We start from the raw sequence: 10,696 nt of genomic DNA on the forward strand, positions 1-10,696 counted from the left end.
TCAATTTCAATAAAAAATTATCATCAAATATGGATTCATTATTCAACTTGGGAGGTTGGTCCCTTTGTGGCGTTGAACGCCAGAAAGAGGGTAGTTTGGGCATTCAACACCCAGTTTGGGCAATCTAATCCAAAGAAAAGTATAAACTATTATATATTTTTGGAAAGTCCTGAAAGTTAGCTTTCTAAAGCCATTGAGAGCGCGTCAATTTGACTGTTGTAGCTGCAGAAATGCTCGTTTGAATGCATCGAGGTCAAGATTTGATAGCATCTACACTCCTTTCTTTACCTCTGAATCAGACTTTGCTAAAACTTGCCAAATTCACCCAAAAATTACCTAAAATCATAAGAAAAACACAAGCTCAAATTAGTATCCAAAAAGTTAATTTTGCATTAAAACCTGCTAAAACATAATAAAACTTGATAAAAAGTACTGAAAACACTAAGAAAATGAACCTAAAAAGTGTATAAAATATCCGCTCATCAGGACGGACGAAGATTTTAAGGAGTTTCTTCCGAGCATGTGATTGTATTCTATGTTATTGTGTGAACAATTATAGTTTCTCTTTGCCTTTATTGTTATATTTGTAAGAGGGATAACAGTTATAATGATATGTATATATGTATATATAAGTTTCTTGTATAAGAAGTTTTGTATGTATACGTATATATCTTAGGGGTGTTCGCGGTGCGGTTTGGTTTGGTTATTTAAGAAAAAATCATCTGATCCTATCATTTATTAAAACTGCAGTTTGGTTTGGTTCGGTTTTTTGTCAAGTTCATCCGAACTAAATCAAACTAATTAAAATCAGTTTGCTTTGGTTCGATTTGTTCAATTTTTTTAATTAATTCAAACAAAAACAATGAACAATATGAGCACATAGCTCATCATAATGATGCAAAATAAAAAAAAAACGAAGAGTCATATAAAACATATAAAAAAAATTAGGATCAGGAGTGGATGCAACTTCTATAAAATAAGGAACAATCATAACAAATAATATTTATAAAAAAACAAGATTAATGAAAAAATGATTAGATCAATCAATTTGTTGGTGATCTTATATTTATAGATTTTTTTGGAGGAGCATTACATGTCCACCAGTTCCACCTTTAGTTTTACCAATATTATCCCTTGTATTATGATCAAATTGCAAAAATATCACAGATACAACATTAAATATCAAAACAACAGTAAATCAAAACCAAAAGCAGAATAACAATAAATTATTGAATCAATAAAAAGTTAAAAGCGAAAAATAGCAGCAGCCATCAGACCAATAAGACAAGAAGACTTATCATGTTCATTGTACCCTTTGCACTACATTCGAAGGTTTTAAAAAAAGATTTAGAATTATTCCACCCGTGAAAATTTTCACAATAATAGCAGATATTGATTATCAGATTCATCACACCACCAATTCATCAAAGTCACACAAATACCACCAAAATCACATTTGGAGTCTCCATTTTTAATTAACAAATTAACAAATTCAAATTCAAATTAATTTAGCAGCAGCAATAATAAGAATAAACAATTAACAATAATAGTTAACAATAGTAGCAACAATAATAATGATTTTTTAAAAAATTAAAATCAATAAATTAAAAAAACAGATAATAGTAGTCGCAACCACCAAAATTAGAAGAAGAGAGAACAGTAAATCAAGAAGTAAAAAATAATAGAACAATAGAAAAAATCAAGAAGCCAAGAATAGCAAGAGGCTCGATCAAAAGTAGAAGACCAACCTGACTTAGGATCTATTCTTGATAATTTGCTGATGCAGACAAAGTGGTAGAGTGCAGGGGGGGACGACGGAGAGAGAGGCGCTACAAGGAAGATGGCGTGTTGCTGCGGCCTTCATGGAGCTGTGGAGGACGTTGGCGTGCTGCTGGGAGAGGATGACGGCGTGCTGCATGGAGCCATGCCACGGAGGACGACGGAGAGAGAGCGGTGCTACGAGGAAGAGAGAGGAAGAGAACAGCGCTACGGGACGCGAGTCAAGCTTGGTGCTGTCCAACAGCAGGCCGGTAGCAAAGGCGCGGAGCAGAGGGAAGACGAGAAAGGGAGAGGGAGAGCAAAAGGTGTTGAGAGTTGAGAGGATTTGAGGCAAAGGGGCAAGAAGAGTTAGGGTTATGTTGTTGTTGCGGCTGTTAGGTCATTTGGGGGTTGGTTTAATTCAGGGTTTTCTAAAAAATAGGTTCGGTTAGAGCTTTTCTTATAACAGTCAAAACTGAACCGAGTTTGCAGAAAAAAACTGCAAAATCTCATTTTTCAGTTTTTGGTTTGTTCAGTTATCGATTTTTTTAGTTTGTTTGGTTGGTTTTGTTTGTATTGGATCGGTTTTGAACATTCCTAATATATCTTATGAAATTGTGATTTGAAATTAAAAAAAAAAGTATTTTCGATTTTTCAGAGAAAACAGCGATACGGTTTTGAATTAAAGGCTCATATCTTATTATTAAATATATGGGAGTCATCGTAATATTCTCGCTATCAGAGTGGCACAGCCAGAAGCGTGATATTCTGATAGTGAAGGTGTCACACTCCCTTCACCTCTCCCTTCCCCTTGAAGGCCACTGCTCTCCTCGAGATTACCTGCCGAGGAGAAAGAGGACATCGTCACCGCCTCGCGGTCTTCATGCGTCAGAGATCGTCGCCAACTTGCTGTCCTTACACGTCAGATATCGTCGCCATGAAGGTTGCTATCATCAGCCTCTTCACCTTTGGTCACTCTTCCTTCTGATAAGTCAACCTCTATGATTTTCTTTTACCTTGAAGAATTTGTTAATGATTATAGCATCGTTGTAATTTTTGTGATTTCTTTGATTTTGCTGTGATTTTTTGAACTATTCATGTGATTTATTTGATTTTGCTGTGATTTTCTATGATTTACCTTGTGAATTTATGGATTTTTTTTTAAATTTTGCTGTTATTTTTTGAACTATTCATGTGATTTCTATGATTTTGTTATCATTTGTTAATTATTATAGCATTTTGTGAATTTGTTTTGAATGTTTGAATTTTATTGATTTACTTTTATCATTGTCTCTGTTTTAATTGAAGCTATAATATTTGTTTTTGAATGTTTGCAAGTTTATTGAGAATCTGAGATTATGTGATAAAATGTCTTTTTCGATGTTTTGAGTAATACTCTTGAAAAAAAGTGCACCATAAGAAGAATTTATAGCCGCCACTAATGATCAAAATACTCAAGAGCCTCCTCAGTCTTAACCACAAGAACCCAAAACCAATACGACAACTACCAATAAAGCTACAACAAACTCTACAAGTGGTGTTCAAAAGAGAAAGTTGATGTAAGTAAACTATATACATAGGCTTTGGAATGAACTTGATACTATTTTTTCATATTATTATTGATTTGTTATATAATTTTAACTTTTGATTGGTTTCTTCTTTTGATGTAGGATTCAAACAAATCGAAATCTACCATTACTACCATTATATGATGAAGGAAGGGTTGAGAATTTTTTTTTTACAATGTGATGAATTATATTTTTTAGTTTTTGGATGTTTGGTTGTTTTATGAATATGTTTAGTATTTGAATGGAGATAATATTTGTTAGTTGTTGCTATTTAAGTCTTTGAAAGTTATAAAAATTATGTTTGTAACAACAATAAAATATTATCTTTTTTTTATTTTTTAAATCTGCAGAGACTCAGTCTCCAGTGGATACGAGGTCCCCATTGCCTCCGCGGGCACGGAGCAGGGACGGGGATAGGTTATAGAGGCGACATTATCTTAGCTTTGTTTAAGGCTAATTTTTTTGGGTGAAGGAGAGATGGGTGATTTCCTTCATCATCATAATTTTGAGAGTTTTTTAAAATTGTGGAAAGTATAGAAATTACTAGGTCGAATTTCTATACCTCAATTTTTTAAATTTTTTGAAGTAGAAATCGGAAGGTCTAATTTTGTACTCCAAAAATCGGATGGTCTGATTTTTATATTTCTCAAAAATCAAAAGGTCCAATTTTTATATTCAAATTAAACGATGCCACATTTGAGATTAACACTCCAATAATCTATAATTCAAAAAAAATACAATTATCATCCAATATTCAAAACAAAAGATGCTTTGTTTGTTATCCATCCCAAAACTATATATATAGTGAGAGAGAGAAGCAGATCAAATCAAGTCAGATTTTTTTTTGTAATAAATTAGATTTATGATATATTTAATTAATTTGAGTTTGATTTATAGTCTATTATTATAGACTATTTTTCAAGTATTAATTCTGGTTTGATATTCAATTTAATTTGACTTAAATTCTATTAGAAGATTTTTTCTACAAAAATTTTATAAAAGTTTTTCTTAAAAAAATATATATATAAAAGATCAAATAAATCTCACAAAATAATTAGGAGTTAAAATGGTCCCTCAAAGTGATAAGATGAGGGAGAAGGTTTTGTGATAGAATGTTTTAGGTGATGATGTGTTCTCGAAAGACGGTAGCGCTGTTGAAAGTGTCAGACATGATGTTATTGTTGGTGAGGCCAAAGGTAAAAGTGGAGGAGTTGAAGGAGCGTCTGAAGCTAAGGCAGCTGAAGATCTTGTTGAAGAGTTTGGGGTGACAAAATAGAATTTCGGTGGAAACGCCACTTGGAGTATGATTTGGGGATATGATCAGAATGAAGGGGGGAAAGGAGTCGGAGAGGGGGTATCAAATACTAATGGGTTTTTCCCTTTTTTTTCGTTTTATAAATACAAAACAATATCGTTTTGATAGAAATAAGTCCAGCTCAACTTTTCGATGACGGAAAGTATTTTAAGAACTACTATGATTTCCAGAATGTAAGTGTGAGAACGAATTTGAGTAACTATTAATTTCAGGGACTATTTTGAATTTCGAATTCAATTTTAAAGATCACTTAAAAACTTAACTGACTAATTAGATTAATTTGTAAATTTAAACATAATATATTAATAAATTTATATTTTAAAAAATAGACCTATCAAACTAGGTTGGGTTGCGTGCGTATTTCTTTCCTGACATTTATTAAAGGTTAAATTACACAGTTGACCTCATACTTTCGCTAAAATTGCAAATTAGTTCCTATATTTTAAAACTTTGTAATTAAGTCCTTAAACAAAATTAAATTTTGTAATTCAGTCCCTACCGTTCAAACAACATTTGATTTAACAGAATATTCGTCAATATATTCACTATTTTAAACATGTGAGTCGCACGTGTTTGACAGTAGGGATTAATTTGCAATTTTAGTAAAAGTATAGAAACCAACTGTATAATTTAATCATTTAAAATGACTAAAAACTTTCTAAACTATTTGAGCACCACACCCCTCTCCTCTCCAACTCTTTCAGTCTCACTTTTTCACTTTCCAAAACACCAACCCCACCCCACCGTCCACCCTCCACCACCGCCTCCTCCACTCCCCGACAACCCTAAATGCAACAACTCTCGACTGCTCACAGCATCTTCGACAACTACGGAATCTTCGTTATCATTGTGTCGATTATCGTTTCTGGCTTCTTCGTCCTCGTTGGATCTAGCTTGATGAGCCACCACCTCAAGCTCCTCCTCCTCCTCTTCATTGATCTACTGGTTGACCTACTCCTCCTCCTTTGGTGGTGGTGGCTCAGTGTAATAATACTTACTGTATACTGAAGGAAGAAGATGCGTATAATGAAGGAATTCCAATGATAATACTTACAGTCTACAGTAAAAGCGGTGATAATATTGCCAGGTAACTTCATGAAATTTTTGTCCTCCCTCTTGAGGAGAGGGTGGGGGAAGAGTTCTAAACCTTTATAGTGGTACTAAGTAATATGATATTATGATTATCCTGAATATTCAGTCACAGGTATTGGACTTCCGATTTGCTTACCAAATCTTTCTTTAGGTGTGGAAGGGTGAGGGTGAGCTTTGCTGGGGTTTGTTTTATTTGAAAGTTAAAATACATATTGAATTGTAGAATATAATTATTATTTGCACACTAAATGTTTTGTAAAGGTGCATTTAACTGCTAGTACAAATTTGAATAGTATTCTATTTTAATATAATGTATATTTTATCACCTCCATTGAACTTATATTGTTCAGGGCCCGTGAAGTTCACAAGCTCTTTGATCCTTGCTCTATGTTTGTTTAGCATCCATAATTTCTTTTTCTTCCAAAACAACGTGAACAAACTAATATGATAAATGGAAGAAAAAAAAAAGAAAAGAAGAAGAACAGAAAAGCTGAAGAGAGTAAGAGAAAGAAAAGAGAAAAGAGAAAAAAAAAGAAGACATTATGATGATAAATGTACGATAAACGTCATTAAGAATCTAATTATAAAACTATATTTTGTATAGAGATTTAATTACAAATTTTTAAAATATAGAGACTAATTTATAATTTCAGTAAAAATATAGACACTAATTATCTATTTTAATCTTTATTTATTAAACACAATCTCATATTATTTTTGTTCTCGTTTCCTTGTTTTTTTACTTTTTATTAGTGTCCGTTTTGGATTTTTTTTTAGGTCAAGAATTTGAACTTCGAGTTGGGCTGGGTAATGAACCTTTCTAGTTTCTACTAATGGAACACTAAAATCATACTTCTTGCGCCGATCTATTTTAATATATCATTTTATTTTTAATAATGCCAATAAGTTTTACAAACACTTCATTTGTTTTTGTAAAAAAAAAATTAAACACTTTATATTTGTTTGATGTAAGAGATTACACTTTTTTTTACCCAAAAAAAAAGATTACACTTTTTCTTATAAAAATTATAAAAAATTAAACAAGGTTACATGATCAGTAATTATTATTATTTTAAATTAATACTTTATCATTTACACATATATTTATTAGAGTTTATACACTAGAAACATATATATAATTTGCATTTATGTTACCAGAGTTTATACACGAGTTAATATAATTTATATCCATATTTTTTGAAATTTACATATCTGAATTAATAAAATATATATTTATTGAAGATAATTTAATATTTGTGTTTGTCAAATAATTTAAAATTATTAAAAATGGATGACTCCAAAAAATTCTCTAAAGAATTTTGAGGCTAAATTTGAAATAATATTGGTTTTAAAAAAAAAATGGAATCATATATATTAAAGAGCAATGTTACATAAATAACAAAATTTATTATCTTAGCTTTTACCAATACTCAACTCATTCTAAACTCCTAAATTCTAACCGTTTAAAATAAGGTGTTGGTCAAAATATTAGATAATATTATCGTATTAATAAAAAGTATTGCATCTCACTTTTTTTATATTACAATATTTAAGAGAAAATTAAACATAAAAAAATCTCTTTTCCCTCTCAACGACTCATCACTTGTCGTTGAATCATTGTACTGTACGTAGAACTGTTATAAGTGAGCATTCAATAGCATTATTGAACCTTTTCGTCGGAACTTACAATAACAGTAGAAAGAAACTAAGAATGGAGTTAATTTTTTCTTTGGAACCCTACTATATCTTTTTTTTTCCCTTTTTTATATATTCATAATAGTAAAGCATAATTCCAATTCAATAAATAACATATAAATAATAATTTTGATGCGACCACAGTTTCTTCTTTCAAAATCTTTGATTACCACAAAAGGGCTCTTCAAATAGTTATTGTCAATGCAAGACACATTAATACATCTCTGCATATATCTATTTAGATTCACGTGGTGCCACTTGCCACTTGAAATGAACATCGCTTAATTACATTAAATTTATTTTCAGCTAGCTAGCTGAAATTTGAAAAAGAAGAAAAAATGTACATACACATGGAATATCAATAAGTACTTTAGTGATGGAGTGCAGCTGTTAAGTACAATTAATTAGTGGGAATGAATTCTTCATTGTTGAATTTACATAAATTTATTGTTTTATAAAGTTAGGATTTTGGATATAGTAAGAGCCATAAATTCTATCCAAATTAGATACAGTGCAGCTGCAAATTTATTGTTGAATTTACATAAATTTACATAAATTTATTGTGAATATAGAGGATGTACAAAATAAACGATAATTCTATCTAAATTAAACTTTTAATGAGAAATTGATGATATTCTACTCATAATTAATTATCCAAGTCTCAAATACATTCAAGATATCTTATCATACTGAATCAAATAGTACATATATTAAATACGAACAAATATTTCTCACAAACAAACCAAAAAACACAAATTGTGCCCGTTGTGAAGCATCAAATCTCTTTATTTTTATATAGACAACTAATATAAATTATACAAGACTTCGCTAGTACAGAGTATGAATAGGATTGGAACTCGTCGACCTTTTGTGGTGACAAAATCGGATTTCGAGCAGCAGGAGTAGTACTTATAAAAATACTCCGATGCTCAAATCAAAATGAATATGATAAGAGGTGTAGATGAGGGTCAGAATGTGTGAGAGAACCATTGGCCCCTTTTATATAGTTTGAGGTTGTTATCTTATCTTATTTTATTAGTTAAGATAAGAAAAGTATTTGAATTCGAATATTAGTTAGGGGTTCGTGGTTACCAGATCAGTCTAGACTACCGTGGTGGCCCAAACCCGAGTAATCAGCCGCGATTGCTTTGATAGGAGACCCAAAAATCAGATCCGCAATAGTTGTCCCCGAAGCGAGAGAGTACGTTTGCTCAAACTCGTCGCTTAAAGAAATTTCGTGTTGTCGTGTGGCCGTGAGCCTAGCATGGAGTGCCGTCCAAGTTCCCTGGCTGAGGTCGAGAATTCGAGGAGTTTGGTAGGCTGTCTTGTCACTTGCCCATTTCTTGTGGTTCTCTCGTTCGTTTTTTCTAAAAATCTGGTTGGTGCTCCTTTTGTTGCTTCTGTATTGTTTTATTTGCTTCTGTATTATGCCTTTTATTTCCTAAGTAGGGAAAATCAGGGGGTGCCACTGTTTTAACATAGTTTCATAATTGCAGTAGTGGTAGAAGAATGGGAGTGCCCCTTCTTTTTAGATGTCCTTAGGTGCGTGAGTATGGAATTTGTTTGGTTTTCTTACTCCATGGAGTGGGCTAACGATGGTGCCCCTTTCGTTTTTAGGTATGGTTCAGTGGAGAATTGAGGGCGCTAAGGCTTTTGTTGTTCTGACTGGTAGTGTTCCCAATGCTTATTATTGGGTGACCTCTGATGTGTGGGGACGCGAACCTCCATTCGCCGATCGTGCCGGACTGGATGTGGGTTTATGAGTCTATGTTTACGCGGTTGGGGTGTAACTTCCCTTCTTTATGTTTGTTCAAGCTCTGCTGAATCGGTGTTTGGTGGCACCGTTTCAACTGCATTTGAATAGTTGGGCGGCCATCCAGACTTTAAACTAGTCACCAAGTGTCTAGAGCTCCCGTGCACTCTTCCAACCAAGGAAGGGAAGCACAAGAAAGGCTATGTGTCGTTCTGGACTCAGCCAAATCGATAGATATTTAGGTTATTTGAGGATTCCTTTCATGGCTTTAAGGAGGAGTATTTTAAGGTGTGCCCTGCTAAGAGACATCACCCTTTTTGGTTGACTTTGGAGGGTGAGCGCCGATTTCCCACTTATTAAAATTTTGGCGAGGGTTTGTCCTACTTTACCAGGAATACCTATGAGGGGCTGCCTCCCAGAAACAAAAATATCACCGATGTTTTGCTGGAGATATTTGGCGATAGGATGTTGAACCCTCGAGACATTATGGGTGATCGGTGGTGTGCCGTACTTACATTGATGGGTTTTCAGTGTTTGTTTTTATTTCCAGCATTTACTCTTTCTGGGCTTGTAACTTATCAAATTCTTTTTCTTTTGGTTATGTTTTTCAGTTGAGATGGATAGTGGGTGTTCCGAGGGTTACCTGAAACTGTAGGTCGATCTCGGATGAGATCTTCTATAATGATCGGAGATGCTGTGTCCGATCTGTTGGACTTGGTGGAGGTGTTGATTCCTTCATCCCCAGAGGGTGGGGGGTACCTACAAGGGACTCCGATGCTTAAGTTAGCAAGGGTATTAAGCAGGTATTGAGTAGAATCAAAGTATGAGTTATACCTGGGTGCTCCAGTGTATTTATAATGGTGTAGAGTGACCTTTTCAGATAAGATAAGTTAGTTATCTTATCTTTATCTTTATCTTATATTTCATGGGAACCGCCATTATTTCTATAGGCTTGGGTTGTCTTTTGGATTGGGGTCGTGTTCTTCTATTTGGGCCCTTTATTGGGCTTTTCTGTGACTTGGCCGAGCTCTTTGAAAAGAGGTCGGTTTGTCCTGACCTGAAGAGGTCGGTCACTTTGTCTGTAGAACATTCCGGGTCGGACAGCTCGACCCAGGGTATGAACAGTGCTCGTACTCGAGCTCGGTTTCCCTTTGGAGGTAGAGTCTTAGTTTTTAGGACTTCGAACCTTCTCGGGTGAAGCCGAACTCGAGCATTTTGTTGACTTTATCTTTGTAGAGTTCCTTTTTGAATGTGGAACGTTTCGCTTCCTCTGAGAGCGCGCGCTTTTGGATTAGCGTCCTTGCCTTGGGAATGTGCAAGGGTTTTTAATGCCCCATTAATTTGTTTTTGATGCTCCATTTCTCTTGGATTTTATTTTGAAATTTACTTTTCAAAAAACGTTTTTCTCCTCTCTTGCTTTTGCTGTGACTTCCCTTTTTCTCCTCTCTTTCTGTTTTCTTTTGAAAACTTTACGTTTCTCGGTGTTTCTTCTTGCAACATTTGTTCGGCGATCGT

The sequence above is a fragment of the Arachis duranensis genome, chromosome 4 (assembly GCF_000817695.3).
Source record: "Arachis duranensis cultivar V14167 chromosome 4, aradu.V14167.gnm2.J7QH, whole genome shotgun sequence".
Lineage (NCBI taxonomy): Eukaryota > Viridiplantae > Streptophyta > Magnoliopsida > Fabales > Fabaceae > Arachis > Arachis duranensis.